This window comes from Hordeum vulgare, chromosome 7H (assembly GCF_904849725.1).
Source record: "Hordeum vulgare subsp. vulgare chromosome 7H, MorexV3_pseudomolecules_assembly, whole genome shotgun sequence".
Taxonomy (NCBI): Eukaryota; Viridiplantae; Streptophyta; class Magnoliopsida; order Poales; family Poaceae; genus Hordeum; species Hordeum vulgare.
This window is the reverse complement of record NC_058524.1, coordinates 198,585,490-198,601,839: the sequence shown is the minus strand read 5'-3', so window position 1 is coordinate 198,601,839 and position 16,350 is coordinate 198,585,490. Positions and strand designations below refer to the sequence as shown.

Here is a 16,350-nt window from a genome sequence, read left to right as displayed (position 1 = left end):
AAGGGATGCGCAAGATAGCAATTGCTCGCCTGGGCGAGGGAAAAAGGCAGGGGGGAGACCTCACCTTGCGGGCCGGCCTCGGAGGAAGATATGGTGGGGGTCGGTTGCTCGGCCGAAGGGCTGGCCGAACTAGGCCAGCGGAGGGAGAGGCGAGGCGGATCGAGGCAGCAACTGGGCCTGGGGCGCTACTCGTGCTGGTGGGCCTCGGCTCGAGGCGGCCCAGGGAGGATCCGCAGCGGGGGACGCTCCCCGATCTGGCGCCGTTCCAGATCAAGCGAGGAACCTGGCGGCGACGGGATCGCCGGCGCGGGGAGGCGGCGCAGCTCCCGGCGGCGGGGAGCAGGGTGGCGAGGTGAGGTTGAACGGCCCTGCTCACCAGCGATGGCGGGCGGCGCTGGAGGCGCTCGGGACCGGCGGGCGTCAACTGTGACAGAACCTCGACGGAGAGGCTCGCCGGCGGAAGGCACAGGGTGGCGGCGGCGCACCTTGAGTGGGGCAGCGAGCAGGCGAGCAGGCGGGGCGGCGCTGGTCCGAGGTGGGCGGGGCTCCGGCCGGTGATGGAATAGGGCGCGGCGCTAGGGGCGCGGGAGGCGCGCGCGGTGGCTGTCGACGGCGCGAGGGGAGCACAGGGCACGGGAGGCGGCGGCGGCGATGGATGGGCCTCGCCCGGGCCCGATCTGGGCTCGGCGGGCCCGTGGCGGCTGGGGGAGGAGAGAGGCTGCGCGGCTAGGGTTTGAGGGGCGTGAATCCCGAGGAGGATTAGGGTTTGCTGTCTAAAAATGCACAGGGGGCTATATATAGGCAAAAGGGGGGCTAGGTTAGCCGGAATTTCGTTCCGGATCCAACCGCGGGGTCGGATTCGAACGCTTCCGCACGCGGGAACGGGTACGCGGCCGTGTAGAGGGGATATCCGGAGATGAGAGGGAGAACGGGCGGCGCGGCAACGAATTTTAAAACTCCGACAAACGTCCGACGGTAGACCGAAGACGGTGCTGCTACGGTCGACCGTTCGGGTACCAGACGAACTCCGATCGCGACGAAATTCGACAGGCGGCCTAGCTGTATTAAAATAAGATCGCAGGTCAAATCTCAACCCGATCAGAGAAAGTTTTACGCACACTTTTAAAACAGGGTTTGACAATGCCACGGGCGCGTGCGAGTGCGGTCGGGCTCAGAACGGACAACGACGAGAACCGGCAACTACTAACGGATGCAAGTTTTGAAAACTGGCGGCAACGGAGGTGCCGATGCAATGCAGATGATGCGAATGATGCGATGATGATTAGACGAAAGAAAATAGACACACGACGAAAACGGAAAGAAAAAGGGAATCTTCTGGGACGTCGGCATCGGGCTGTCACAACTCTCCTACACTACAGGAGGATCTCGCCCCGAGATCCAATAATGAAAGGGGAAGAGGATGAGAAAGAACAAGAGGGAAAAACTTAGTCGCTTCTTTGACAAACGAGTGAAACCAACGATCCTTGAAGGTTGCAAAGAGATGAGGATTGATATGAGAAAGAAGCAAGAATTCACGGAAAATTTTGGCAGCACTTCAATAGGAAAATGGGACAAAAAATTCGAAAAGGTAGAAGAAATAGACAATATTCATAACAAAGAACTAAATAGAGCAAGGGAACACCATGATGTTGACAGAACAAGAAGATAGACCCAAAAGAGCAACATCACAATGCCTCCGGAACAATAGAATAGGAACTAGCTCATACGGAAGAAGAGAATGAAGAGAGAATGTCAATTATTAACTCCAATGAACTTGGCAAGCATTCTTGCAAGAAGAATTGAACGGAGTTGTTGGAAAAACAACAGCGAAAAGAACAAGACAGTAGTAGGCTTATGAAAATCATCTCAACATCTATGATGTGACAACCAACCACTACAAGAACCAAGGATAGATGAAAGCAAAGATATGGAAACTTCTTACACCAAGAGGATACATTGAGAACTTGGACTAAAGACAAGCACCATGATAGCAACAAACCACAGGAAAAGCTTTAGGTGAAAACTAAACCAAGATAGCTCAATGAAGAAATCATGAGTTGAAATATCTCATGATCATAGAATTGGTGGTTTAATATCTCATTCTTGAAAGGAAAAAACTCTTCGAGGCTCCTACACTAACAAGAATGCTATAATACCACCTCAAAGGATAAAGGAAGAACAATTGCACATATAAATGCAAGAGAAATGATACTTAAGGTTCTCCAACAAGAATCTTGAAGAACAATTGAGAATGGATTGAAACCTTGATGAACCACCATGACGAACCTCCGTATACAAATGAACGATGCAAAGATATGAAGGTAGAAAAGAATAAGATTATGACCTTACCAAGATTAAGATGAAGCCTCACAAAGAGATACTTAAAAGAACTTAGAACTCCGGAAAAGAAAAGATGAGAACACTTGAGAAAAGAATTATATCATGAGCCACTCCGGAAGAAGAATTCAAATTACTATGAACAAGAATAAGAATTATGTTATACTCATCCTTCATCAAATTAAATTGATGACAAGTAACAGATTTTTGCATACCCCTTATTCTTCTTGAAAGAAACTTGAAGAGAGAGAGAGATAAGCACCACTTGAAGCATAAACGAAGGAAGCACCGGTAAGAATTCATAATTGAATGGGGATACCAAGAATGAATGGAGATACATGAGAATAAAGAGATCATGATCCACCTGAAATAAAACTAGAACAAGGCACCGGATAAACGAGAGACGAACGAAGAGACAACAATTGAGAAGAATTGAGGATGAAAGCTGAAAGCTGAGAACGAAGAATCTTCTGAAATAATGGCCTTCGGAGGATCGAGAATGAAAACAATTCAGAAAAACACCGGATAGCGAGAAATGGATTCTCATGATTGACAACAAATTCAAGATGATAACGCGAAGCTGAAATGACGAATATCCAAGAGAATAGACCAAGATTTGAGAGAAAAAAACCCCTTCGGTCTTCAAAACTGAAATGATTAGGATAACACCACCAAGAATAACTGAGATACTCCGGAATAAAGAATAATGAAAGGTTGAGCCAAATATGAGAATTAATTCCAAGAGATCTTGAAGAAGGGATATGACTGATGAAATTCATACTTACGTCACAGTTGAAAAGATACAGAGGTCTTCGGAAAAAATTACAAGAGCTATAACAGATCCTGGGGAAACCTGTGGGTTATGGGCCCACTCAAAGAAACCACCGTTGAAAAGATTTCTTAGAAGAGAGATATTGCATCGGTACAAATGAAAACTAGATGAGGTTAGCACCTCGAAATAACTAAAGAATTGAGAACAAGAATTCTGAGATAACTTCAACGCTCCGGAAGAATAGAGAGAAATGACAACAAGAAGATAGACTGATAAAAACTTCCAGCCTAGGAAAGAATTACAAGGATCAAAAGGATATGATGACACGGACAACTGAATTGAATTCACCGGTAAGGATGACAAGAATGAATAAAGATGAACATGAAGCTCCTGAGAATCTTCACAACGAATCACCGGGTAAGAGAGAAAAGAACCGACACCGGAAGCACAATGAAAAGAAAACTCCTGGATAAAAATTGAATCATTGAGAAAAAGGGCGGGAGGGTGGGGAAAACCAAAGACAACTTGGGCTAGATGAGACAACTCCTGAAAGAATTCGGAGAATGATCTTGCAAAAACTGGACAAGATTGAATTTAGTTGCAGAGAAGCACTCCGGTTGAATAAAATTAATCATGACGACTCTGGTTGACAAGACTTGATATGACAATCTAATTGAGCAAATAATTTGCATTCACATAAAAATATGAGAACAGAGATTAGGAAAGATCTGAAATCACCACTTGACATCGAAGCAACTTGAATTACCATAGTTCAACAAAACAAAGGGTGAGGATTTGTTGGAAGATTGTCCTATAAGCAACTACTTGAATTCCCACCTATGAATTCCCGAAATTTCTGGTCATGCAATCTGGTACACGGATACAAGGAGTAATATCACACAACTCCTATACTAACCCGTTACCTGTATCACATCCGTCAACACACAACCAAAATCTCGGACCTTCATCTACTATAGACCCTCGTGATCACAATGATACAAAGTATGGCAGTACTCCCGAACAATCTGCACCAGTACTGGGGACATCGGGTTTATCTCGCAACTACTAGTATTGAAGCAATTACGAACATCCTTCGTTCTGAGATACTAAGAAATCTGAATGATAACGATGTGCTCAAGACTCCCCTGGAGCTCAACTCCCCTGAAACTTAAAGCAGATAGGAGGCACCAAGACATAACTCCGTCACATCGGCATCATATAGATTCCAAAAATATCCGCGTGATCCTAAAAAAAATTTGAGTGAGAAGAGGAGTAGAATTAAATTATTACGTCAAGATTCCTCGCCAGAGCATAGAAGAGGAGAAAAAAGAATCCTACTCTCCGATATATAACTAGACACAAAGCAGTTTTTCACTAGATTCGACTCGGCCAAGTTCGATCAATCAAGGGGGCTCCTAGGTCGGTACTCCTCTGATACCAACTTGCACGCCCAAGATGCGACCCTATCCTCAATTTGGCACGAAGGCCTCATCAGGGATAGAAGCGCATCTCGTCGTGTTGCAAGAATGGATATCGTTACAAGTACATGTACTGAAAAGAAGAGAAAGATATACAGAATTGGCTTACACTCGCCACAAGCTACATCAGAGTCACTTCAGTACATTACATAAACATCAAGAGTAAGAGCAGGGTCCGACTACGGACGAAAACAAACGACAAAATAAGAACGACGTCCATCCTTGCTATCCCAGGCTGCCAGCCTGGAACCCATCCTAGATCGATGAAGAAGAAGAAGAAGAAGAAGCAACCCCAAATGAACAATCAACGCGCTCGCGTCAAGTAACCTTTACCTGTACCTGCAACTGGTGTTGTAGTAATCTGTGAGCCACAGGGGACTCAACAATCTCATTTCCAAAGGTATCAAGACTAGCAAAGCTTAATAGGTGAGGTATGGTGAAGTGGTGAGGTTGCAGCAGCGACTAAGCATATATTTGGTGGCTAACTTACGAGTACAAGAAATAAGAGGGGGAGGATCTACGCATAACGAACGTGAACTACTCATGATCAAATGAATGATCCTGAACACCTACCTATGTCAGACATAACCCCACCGTGTCCTCGACCGGAGAAGGAACTCACGAAAGAGATAGTCACGGTTACGCACACAGTTGGCAAGTTTTATTTAAGTTAACTTCAAGTTATCTAGAACCAGTGTTAAACAAAGTTTCCACGTTGCCGCATAACCGCGGGCACGGCTTTCCGAAAAGATTTAACCCTGCAGGGGTGCTCCAACTAGTACATCACAAATTACCACAAGCCGCATAGAAATCCTCAATCACGAAGCTCGCGATCTCGTCAGATTCCCTAGTGGAAAACCTCAACTCTGAGATTACCCAAAGCATCACCGAAATCCCGATGCACAAGATATCTCATCAAAGGTAAAACTAATCCAGCAAGGCCGCCCGGCGTGTCGACGATCCCGATAGGAACCGCGTATCTCGTTCTCAGGACACGACAGATAAGCGAAGCGTACGGGTGCCAAACCTCGAGTTTCCTCGCGGTGGCCCCGCACGGTGCTTTGTTTTGGACTAACACTCATGAGGAGCACTAGCCCGGGGGTTGATTAAATCATCCTCGGGGTCCGGAAAGTCCCTATGCAAGTTTATTAGGTGATTAGGAAAATGTAGTACCAAAGTTGGGCCTTGCGAGACCAGCTTTAATCTAAAACAAATTATCAAGGGGGTCCCCATAACAACCCCGATCGTGTTAGGAGCGCTCATTTATGGAACATAACACCGGTAGCCGAAACTAAGGGGGCAAATGTGGAACAAAACACCAGGCTAGAAAAGGCCGAGCCTTCCACCTTTTACCAAGTATATAGGTGCATTAAATTAAATAGCATTTAATATGGTGATATAACAAGGCACCCATGTTTTCACATGGAAGCAACTGCACCTGCAACTAGCAACGCTAACACAGGGTTAAGCAAGCCGTAACATAGCCAATCAGTGGTTTGCTAGGTCGAACAGGTTGAAGGTTAACATGGCATTGTTGAGAGGCTGATATTTAACAGGTGGTAGGCAACGAGACATAATCGATAGAAGCGATAAAGCTAGCATGTCAATGATAGTAATGGTATCTAGGGAAATGGTCATCTTGCGTGAGATCCCCCTTGGAAGAAGAATGCCTCCGTGAAGCAGACGAGCCGACGTAGTCGAACGGGTCCTCATAATCTGGCACGCTGCAGAACTCTATCGAGACGAAATAAACCGGAAACACAAATCAACACACGGAATTCACCACACGATGCACAACACAAATGATGCATGAGCAGCTGAATACATGCAAGACACGGCATGTCAAATCACACAATCAAGCACTACACATTAAGTGAAGTTCAATATGCAACGAGTTGCATATTGACGAAACTCCACGTTAATTATTTAGTTCCATCCCAATTAGATACTCAGCAATATTAAATGTGATTAAACATGGAAAGTGGTGAAGCGTAATTAATCTACCTATCTAGGCATTTTAAATGAGGTCGGAAATGACATATAGCACCTCCGAGATGACCTCACAAGTTAATTTACAGTTCTGTCCAGATCTGAACTAATACTTTTAGTTAGTTGTTAAACAGAAAAACAAATAGGTTCATGTGATTCTACGCGTCGAGACAAGCAATTTACACATGAAGAACATCTCCAACGGAACTACGGTTCAAAAGATACAAGCACCGCAAGATATGATAGTATGAATGCAATATGTGTGCAATGACGGTCACGAGCACTTCAAAACATACAACCAGCAAGATAAAATGAAACTACATGAGATTCTAAGCAAGTTTCATGTAGGACACGATCAAATCGGAGCTACGGTTCAACAACTACGAGCAAAACAAGAAAACACTACAATCTGCCAAAAATCAGCCACATAGCATTTTCTACGCCCCACAACTACGGGCTACACAACTCCGATAAAATCAAGCAATGCATGACACGAAAGAGGGCAAGAAGCACTACTACAAACAACTAACAACAACTAGCATGGCATCATGGATCACTAGGGAAAGAAGACACAAAATGGCATCTCACACACTATTTCAGACTTGGTGAAAATTACATCTCATGAAAGTGCAGTTTTCGGTCTGAAGGCATATTGACAGCAGCAAAACCAATAGCTACAGGACTCCAAATGGCATGAAACATCGCAGCATGCTAGAGAAACATAAGGGATACAACTAACTCCATTGGACCAACCTCAAAAGAGCTACAGATCAAAAGATACAAGCAAGACAAGACAACAACAAAATATAACAGATTCCAGACTTAGAAATATTTCAGCACGTCCAAATCAGCACTATTTCTAGCACCTTGAGAGCAAGCAAATCACACCTAAACATGCATTTCTATTGCAACCAAAAATACCAGGGGCTACTCTAAACACCCAAGAACAACTCTCTAGTTGACAACTCCGTCAAACGAAGCACGGAATAAATCCTACGAAAAAGACAAGAGGGAAACATGGCAAAATATCGCACGAACTAACTTACTCATAAGCTAAAACTAAGTGCACAGAAAAATCCATGGGATTTTTCTACCCCGAAAACATATATAATATGTGGGGTTGCGCAACAAAAATAAAGCCAAACATAAATGCGGGAAAATAACCTATATACGGGAAAATAAACTACCGGCAATCCCTACACGTAAAAATACCAATGACCGCTCTAAAACACATGGAAAATAGGTTCCTAAAACATGGGCATTTCTAATACGGCATGCCGGCTATTCGAACACGCGCGGAAAAATAACACGGGACCAAGACAATATAAACAGCACACATATCTAGGCATTCGGCACGCAAAACTACATCAAACAAAAATGCAATTTGTAAATTCGTAATCTACGCGAAAAGTTACACGAGATACATATGCTACACGTCGCGATCCGACACTCGGTTTGAAATCTACGGAGGTTTTAATATCGTCATATTTCTGGAATATAGATTCATTCCTAAATTTCCTAAAATCTAAATGGGCCGAAAGGGCTGCGCAAGATAGCAATTTCTCGCCTGGGGCGAGGGAAAAAAGGCAGGGGGAGACCTCACCTTGCGGGCCGGCCTGGGAGGAAGAGATGGTGGGGGTCGGTTGCTAGGCCGAAGGGGAGGCCGAACTGGGCCAGCGGAGGGAGAGGCGAGGCGGATTGAGGCAGCAACTAGGCCTGGGGCGCTGCTCGCGCTGGTGGGCCTCGGCTCGAGGCGGCCCAGGGAGGATCCAAAGCGGGGGACGCTCCCCGATCTGGCGCAGTTCCAGATCGAGCGAGGAACCTGGCGGCGACGGGATCGCCGGCGCGGGGACGCAGCGCATCTCCCGGCGGCGGGGAGCAGGGTGGCGAGGTGAGGTTGAACGGCCCTGCTCACCGGGGATGGCGGGCGGCACTGGAGACGCTCGGGACCGGCGGATGTCAGCTGTGACAGAACCTCGACGGAGAGGCTCGCCGGCGGAAGGCACAGGGCGGCGACGGCGCACCTTGAGTGGGGCGGCGAGCAGGCGGGGCGGCGCTGGTCCGAGGGCGGCGGGGCTCCGGCCGACGACAGAATAGGGCGCGGCGCTATGGGCGCGGGAGGCGCGCGCGGTGGCTGGCGGCGGCGCGAGGGGAGCACGGGGCACGGGAGGCGGCGGCGGTGGATGGGCCTCGCCCGGGCCCAATCTGGGCTCGGCGGGCCCGTGGCGGCTGGGGGAGGAGAGAGGTTGCGCGGCTAGGGTTTGAGGGGCGCGAATCCCGAGGGGGATTAGGGTTTGCTGTCCAAAAATGCACAAGGGGCTATATATAGGCAAAAGGGGGGCTAGGTTAGCCGGAATTTCGTTCCGGATCCAACCGCGGGGTCGGATTCGAACGTTTCCGCACGCGGGAACGGGTACGCGGCCGTGTAGAGGGGATATCCGGAGATGAGAGGGAGAACGGGCGGCGCGGCAACGAATTTTAAAACTCCGACAAACGTCCGACGGTAGACCGAAGACGGTGCCGCTACGGTCGACCGTTCGGGTACCAGACGAACTCTGATCGCGACGAAATTTGACAGGCGGCCTAGCTATATTAAAATAAGATCGCAGGTCAAATCTCAACCCGATCAGAGAAAGTTGTACGCACACTTTTAAAACAGGGTTTGACAATGCCACGGGCGCGTGCGAGTGCGGTCGGGCTCAGAACGGACAACGACGAGAACCGGCAACTACTAACGGATGCAAGTTTTGAAAACTGGCGGCAACGGAGGTGCCGATGCAATGCAGATGATGTGAATGATGCGATGATGATGAGACGAAAGAAAATAGACACACGACGAAAACGGAAAGAAAAGGGGAATCTTCTGGGACGTCGGCATCGGGCTGTCACACCTATATTTGTGGGTCATTAGTTGCTGAAGTCTTTATATGGACTTAAGCAAGCACCCAAGCAGTGGCATGAGAAGTTTGAAAGAACTTTAATAGCTGCAGGCTTTGTTGTAAACAATGCCGATAAATGTGTGTACTATCGCCATGGTGGGGGCGAGGGAGTTATCCTTTGCTTGTATGTTGATGACATACTGATTTTCGGAACAAATCTGAATGTTATTGAGGAGGTCAAGGATTTCCTATCTAACTGTTTTGAGATGAAGGATTTAGGATTGGTTGATGTCATTCTGAATATCAAGTTGTTAAGAGACGATGGTGGTGGGATTACATTGCTTCAATCTCACTATGTGGAAAAGATCTTGAGTCGCTTTGGATATAGTGATTGCAAGCCCTCTCCAACACCATATGATGCCAGTGTGCTGCTTCGAAAGAATCGAAGAATTCCTAGAGATCAATTGAAATACTCTTAGATTATTGGCTCGCTTATGTACTTAGCCAGTGCTACAAGACCTGACATCTCTTTTGCTATTAGCAAACTGAGTCGGTTTGTCTCAAAACCAGGAGATGTGCATTGGAAAGCTCTAGAGAAAGTTTTGCGTTATTTGGAAGGCACTGCAAATTATGGAATTCAATATACTGGACACCTGAAGGTGCTTGAAGGGTATAGTGATTCAAACTGGATCTCTGATGCTGATGAGATAAAGGCCACGAGCGGATATGTATTCACTCATGGAGGTGGCGTTGTTTCTTGGAAGTCTTGCAAGCAAACGATCTTAACAAGGTCAACAATGGAAGGAGAACTCACAAAAGTAGATACAGCTACAACCGGAGCAGATTGGCTTCGCCGGCTCTTGAATGACTTGTCGGTTGTTGAGAAGCTTGTATCGGGTATCCTTATGAACTGCGACAATCAAACTGTGATCACGAAAGTGAGCAGCTCAAAGGATAACATGAAGTCATCAAGACACGTTCAAAGAAGGTTAAAATCTATCAGGAGAATGAGAAACTCTGGAGTTATTGCATTGGATTATATCCAAACATCTAAAAATCTGGCAGATCCTTTTACTATGGGTCTATCACGTAATGTGATAGATAATGCATCGAAGGAGATGGGTATGAGACCCATAATATGAGTTGTTCACAGTGGTAGCCTATTCTTTGTGATCGGAGATCCCGTGAATTAGATGTGGAAGACAAGTTGTTGGTCAACTGAGAGGAAAGTACCCTTATCATTGATAATACCACTCCATGAAGATGAATACTTTCCTAAACTGCATGGCAGGTTGATATACATCTTAATATGTTCTAAGTGGCTTATTGAAGCAGAGATGTTGTCCTGCAGAACATCTTTTGAAGAACACACCTATATGAGTCTGATTGTTGACGTCGCAATCTATGAGAGTAGGGTGCTCTCTAGTAAACTCATGAAAGGTCTCGTAGTATGACACATAAGCTCCACCCGCGGGGAAGTGCCACGGTAGCCTAGTATCGGTCAAGGCTCTCTGTGAAGCTAGATTCGCAGAAAACTTGCAGTTCAAGACCTAGTCCACTGTTCAAGTTGCTTACTGGTGTAGCATAGAGTTCTAGGTGGAAGTTCAACTTAACAGTCTCCACTGCAGCATCGGTATATAAAACAGTGTTTTGGAACCAAAGGCAAATTTTGTGTGCCTCTGGGATCTGGTGGGGGACTGCTCGAATTTTATCTATTTTGGGCCAGCCCAATAATAATTTCAGAAATTCATAATGAATCCTAGAGGCCCACGCAGCCCATTCGTGCAAGGCAAGAGGTGGAAAAGTTTAGTCCCACATTGCTAGTTTAGTGGGAATTGGACCTCCTTATAAGGGAGGATGTTTCCACACATGTATGAGCTTGAGAACAAGAGAGACATACACGTGCGCTCCTACTCCGCCGCCGCCCGCCTCGCTTCACCACGACGCGTCGCGCTATGGGCTGCTACTATGTTCTTCCCCATCCCGACTTGCGGCGTGCACCATAGGTCGGGACAGTAGGCCTCCGAAATTGTACCTCTTTGAGTCTTGTGCGGGAGAAGGGTTATAAGGTTTTTGGGGAGCGCTCCGTGCGACTACTAACTTCTTCATCGCGGATTTTGACGACTACTTCCCCGACGACAACTTCTTCCCCGACGTCCACAACCTCTTCGACGACATGGCTAGCGAGAACACCGACCCCAAGACAAGTGCTTCCGTCGCTGTTCCGTATGTCTTTGTGTTCTCTTTGTTTAATATCCTACCTCAGTATATTGCTCTATCGTTTCTGGTTCTAGCCTTTGTTTTACATATGTTCTCTTGTAGTTCATATGTGCACATGCCTTTTGCTGTCTCATCTTTGTATTACATGACTTGTTTCATCTCTATTATGGTAGTCATATTTTATCTACCTTTTCTGTTAATAAAATCCTATGGTATATTGCTCATATTTCCAACAGTTAGTTACCATTAAATCATATAAAGTGCATCGAAACAATATAAAAGTATTGTAAATGTAGGTAAATATGGCATGAATACTTCATAAATTATCGACACGTTGGAAACGTATCTTTGCCCATGTCCTATTCGACGGAATGACACATCAGGACACGATACATTTTTTGCTCCTTTTCAATCAATACCTTGCAAATGCCATTGAATAAATTAGTAATTATTTGCATATATCGTTAATTTATTCGCAATCATGAAAAATTTAGGGCAATACCATGTCAGACATGATCAACGAGAATAAAAAACCTATCCAAATAGACTGTGAGTTGAGGGATCCAAATTGTCCTATATTTGAAGTTGGCAAAATATCAAACCCCAACAAGAAAAGAAAGGCAAAGATACCCAAAGAAAGAGGTCCGACATTCACAACATTTAAGGATATTTTTTTGGTTAAAGCTTGGTTGGCAACAAGCACAAACCCTATGTGTGGCACAGAGCGAAATGAAAACAACCACTGGAAGATTTTTTTTGAAAACATTATGATAAACACAAGGAATATGCAGAGTCACATCTTATCATTACGACCCACAATGTGTCATCTCTCGAACATTGATGGCCCGTCATTCAAGGGGAAGTTAACAAATATGTCGTACATTATGCATGAGTGATTGACCGCCCTCAAAGTGGGATGAGGGTGACAATTGATGTAATTTGAATTGCTTTATTTTGTCATCATTTGAATTGCTTGTTTTGGTGCATTCTTATCATTATACTTATTTTTTGCTATATGATGGTGGAGACCACTATGTACCAACAAAACAGGGAAGACGTCGTTTGGTTTTGGCCATTGTTGTGTGCTATTGAATGGCAAACCACAATGGACATAACTTATGGACAATCTCAAGGCTGGAAAGAGGAAGAATGATGGATGATACTCCCACCAATCAATTGGGTTGAATGGCAATGAGGGAGAAGTTTTAGGGAAGAATCGAAGAGCCACCATACCAATGAATAACCGACAAGTGTGTGAAATAAGTGGGAGAAGGGGAGGGTCGTCCGTGACGCCGCGTCAACAAAAATGTCCATCACATGAATAGGCATTTTTCACATATGAGAACAAGAAAGAGGAGACGTACAAATTCATGTTAGATGCGCAAAAAAAGATGGGCCGAGACATGGTGAACAACAAGTTGTTAATTGAGAGAAAAAAGTTGGCAATTGAGAGGGAAAATATATATTTGGATAAGAAAAAAAAGTGTGTCTCGAATGGGAGCTCGAGAAGGTCCGGACCTTTAGTTCAATAAAGATCAAGACAGGGAGGTTGTAACTTGTCCAGGCACAGAGGAAGATAACGTTGACGGATGCAGGCCTCTTGAATGAGCAAGCAACAACATAGTTTGTCAGGGAGAAGAAGGAGATCAACGAACCTACTGAGTACGAGAAGACGAGAGTGTCATTGGCTACAACGGAAGCGAAACGGATGTATCTAGAGCAGGCGGTAAGGATTGCCGCGACGGAGCAAGCGGCTCGGATGGCGTTCGATGAGTGATCCATCAAGCTCGTACTTGAATTTTATTTTGGCATGTTTGAATTGTTGAACTATGAATTGTGATAAAATTGTTATATGGTTCATGTGCATGAATTTCATGAATTTGGGAGTTTAAATTTGAGGTGTGCGGCTGTCCAACGGGCCATATGAGGGGACGTCTGACGTTGTACAATGTTTAAGGAGCCAGATTTGACAAGCTCGATTGTACATGCTCTAAAAGAACGAGGAGAAGTTTTTTTAGATGAATCACGACAACTTTTTTTTCTGCGGGTGAGGGATAACCATTTTTTCCAGGAGAACCTTTTTTTCTGCGAGAACCTTCAATATAACTAGGGAACGTTTGGTTGGCTGCATACAGCCCAACTAGGCCCGAGCGAGATGAAAATGGGTCATTTGGTTGCCTGCAGGCCGCCCTGACTCGCATCTGCACGGAACTTAAAGCACCCAAGAGCCTGGCTTGCTAACGGCCGAATCGGCCGTTTCCAGTGAGCCAGGCTGAGTCGGGCGAAAAATGAAAAAGCGGCGTAGGGCGCGGTGCAGGAGTGAAGCGGGCGGAGATGGCGGAAGGGGAAAATCGGTCGAGGCGGGGTGGCGCCAAATATACCCTCATCACCCCATTTACTCGCTCACCTCTAGCTTTAGGACAAACCCTCCTCTGTTGTTGTTGACACCGGAGGCGACGGTGACTCATATCTGCGGCTGTAACATTGGCGGTGACTCAGATCTGACCTGCAGCGGCACCACCACTCCCCGACAGCAGCAGCTGCTTCTCACCTTCTTCTTCGACTCTGTCCGGCCATCCTCATCTCCGTCGTGTCTCCACCGACACCAAAGCTAGTAAGGTACCCCTTCCCCTCCTCTATTATGTGATAGGTCGTTCGATAGGAGCGTTTAGGGTCGATAGCGCCTGCCTTGATCGCACCATGGTTGTGGCTTAGGTTGTGGATGAACGGACGAAGCTTCTAGTTTAGGCAGCATCGCTGATAGTTGTGGTTCAGGCCTGGATCATGTTGGTCCATAAGAGAGTTGTTCGTCGGAATGAGAAACCTCTCATCCGATATGGTCCGATATTAATCTAGGATAGGAGAGGATGGCCAATCTGAACTACATCTACAACTGCAACGACACAGAGGCTCTATGGATGCTAAGAATGAAAAGAGCTCCTTTCAACAGACTTGTGCAGACGTTTAGGAGTGGGGGACTGCTACAAGATAGCATGAACACCACTGTGGCCATGTTCCTCCATGTTGTTGGTCATAACCAGAGGTTCAGGGTTGTACACAACACCTTCAGGAGATCAATGGAGACCATCTCCAGGTACTTCAAGCAAGTGTTGTATGCTGTTGGGGAGCTCAGAGGAGAGATGATCAGGTCACCAACCGACCGGACTGCTACTAAGATTCGCACTAGCCCAAGATGGTACCCATACTTCAAGGTGAGCACTTATACAGTATGTAGTTCATGCCTTGATAGGTTGCTATTGTTCTTCTGTGGACTAACAACATATTGTAATGCCATTCCAGGATTGCATTGGAGCAATAGATGGTACTCATGTCACTGCCAAAGTGCCAAGGTCACAAGCTGCGGCATATAGAGGGAGGAAGCACTACACAAGCGAGAATGCGCTAGCTGTTATTGACTTTGATCTGAAGTTCACATATGTGTTAGCTGGCTGGGATGGTTCAACACATGATGCTAACATTCTCAGTGGCATCATGAGTCATCATGATGGCATCAACATCCCCGATGGCAAGTTCTACCTTGAAGATGCTGGCTATGCATGTCGGCCACGTGTTCTTCCACCCTTCAGGAAAACCAGGTATCATATGAACGAGTTTGCTGGTAGGAACTATCATAGGACTCCTCGGGAACTGTTCAACCTCAGACACTCCAGCCTTAGAGTGATTGTTGAGAGGGCCTTTGGAGCTCTGAAGAACATGTTTAAGATCCTGGATCAGAAGTCATTCCACCCTTACCCTACCCAGGTGAAGCTTGTTCTTGCATGTTGCATCATTCACAACTGGATCCTGCAATGGGGAGTTGATGAATTTGTGTCGGAGGAGGAAGATGTGACTCCTGATGAGGTGATCGGCTCTGGACATGGTGTGAAGACGTTCGGCAACGAAGCATGGAAGAAAAAACGGTTGGAGTAGGCTCAGGCAATGTGGGATAACAGAGGCCACACAAGGATCTGAAGCAGAAGAACAAGAGGAAGAAGAAGAGGAAGCACCTTAGTTAGCATCATTGAACTATCCTTATTCAGCCATGTTGGCTCTTAATAATTTGCTAGTAGCTAGGATAAACTGCCATTTGTTTCCTAGCTAGGAGAAAACAATGTTCAGTGTGTATGGTAAGATCACCACTTGTGAGAAGTGGTAATCACATCTTTAGCCGTTTGCAAACAAACAACGCGTTGCTTGTTTAACAACAGCGACGCAGGCAACCAAACAGCATGCTGACTAGTTGATTTCCTCATACAGAAAGCCTAATGCACGCAGCCAAACTACATGCAGATGTTGGATTTTAACGTGCATTTGCCCAACCAAGCCCAACTGAAACAAATAAGCAAAATGTTGTTAAATAGATATGTGAACCAAACACGCCCCTAGTGACATCATTGGTCTTATTCTCGCGTTTCGTTTGTTTGTTGTGTGAAAGTTACTCCGTCAATTTTTTTAGATAGACAAATTCCCCAGCTCTCGTAATTTACGTGCTAGCCGATGTTTTGCCTGCTTTATCCGTTCGTGCCACTTGTCAAAAAAGAATGAAGAGTGACTTTGCTGAACAGTACGCCGGAACAGATTTGACGTTGCCATGTTACATATTCCATCGAACATGCAACGGTTTTGTATTCTTGCTGCTAGTACATCCAACCTTGTAGACATCCAACCCTCCCTG

The 16,350-nt window shown here is 45.9% G+C and overlaps 1 pseudogene; it reads left to right on the top strand.

The window, feature by feature from the left end:
• The first annotated feature begins 381 nt into the window (after nucleotides 1-381).
• LOC123408614 lies at nucleotides 382-15,647 on the top strand (annotated as a pseudogene).
• The last annotated feature ends 703 nt before the right edge of the window (nucleotides 15,648-16,350 follow it).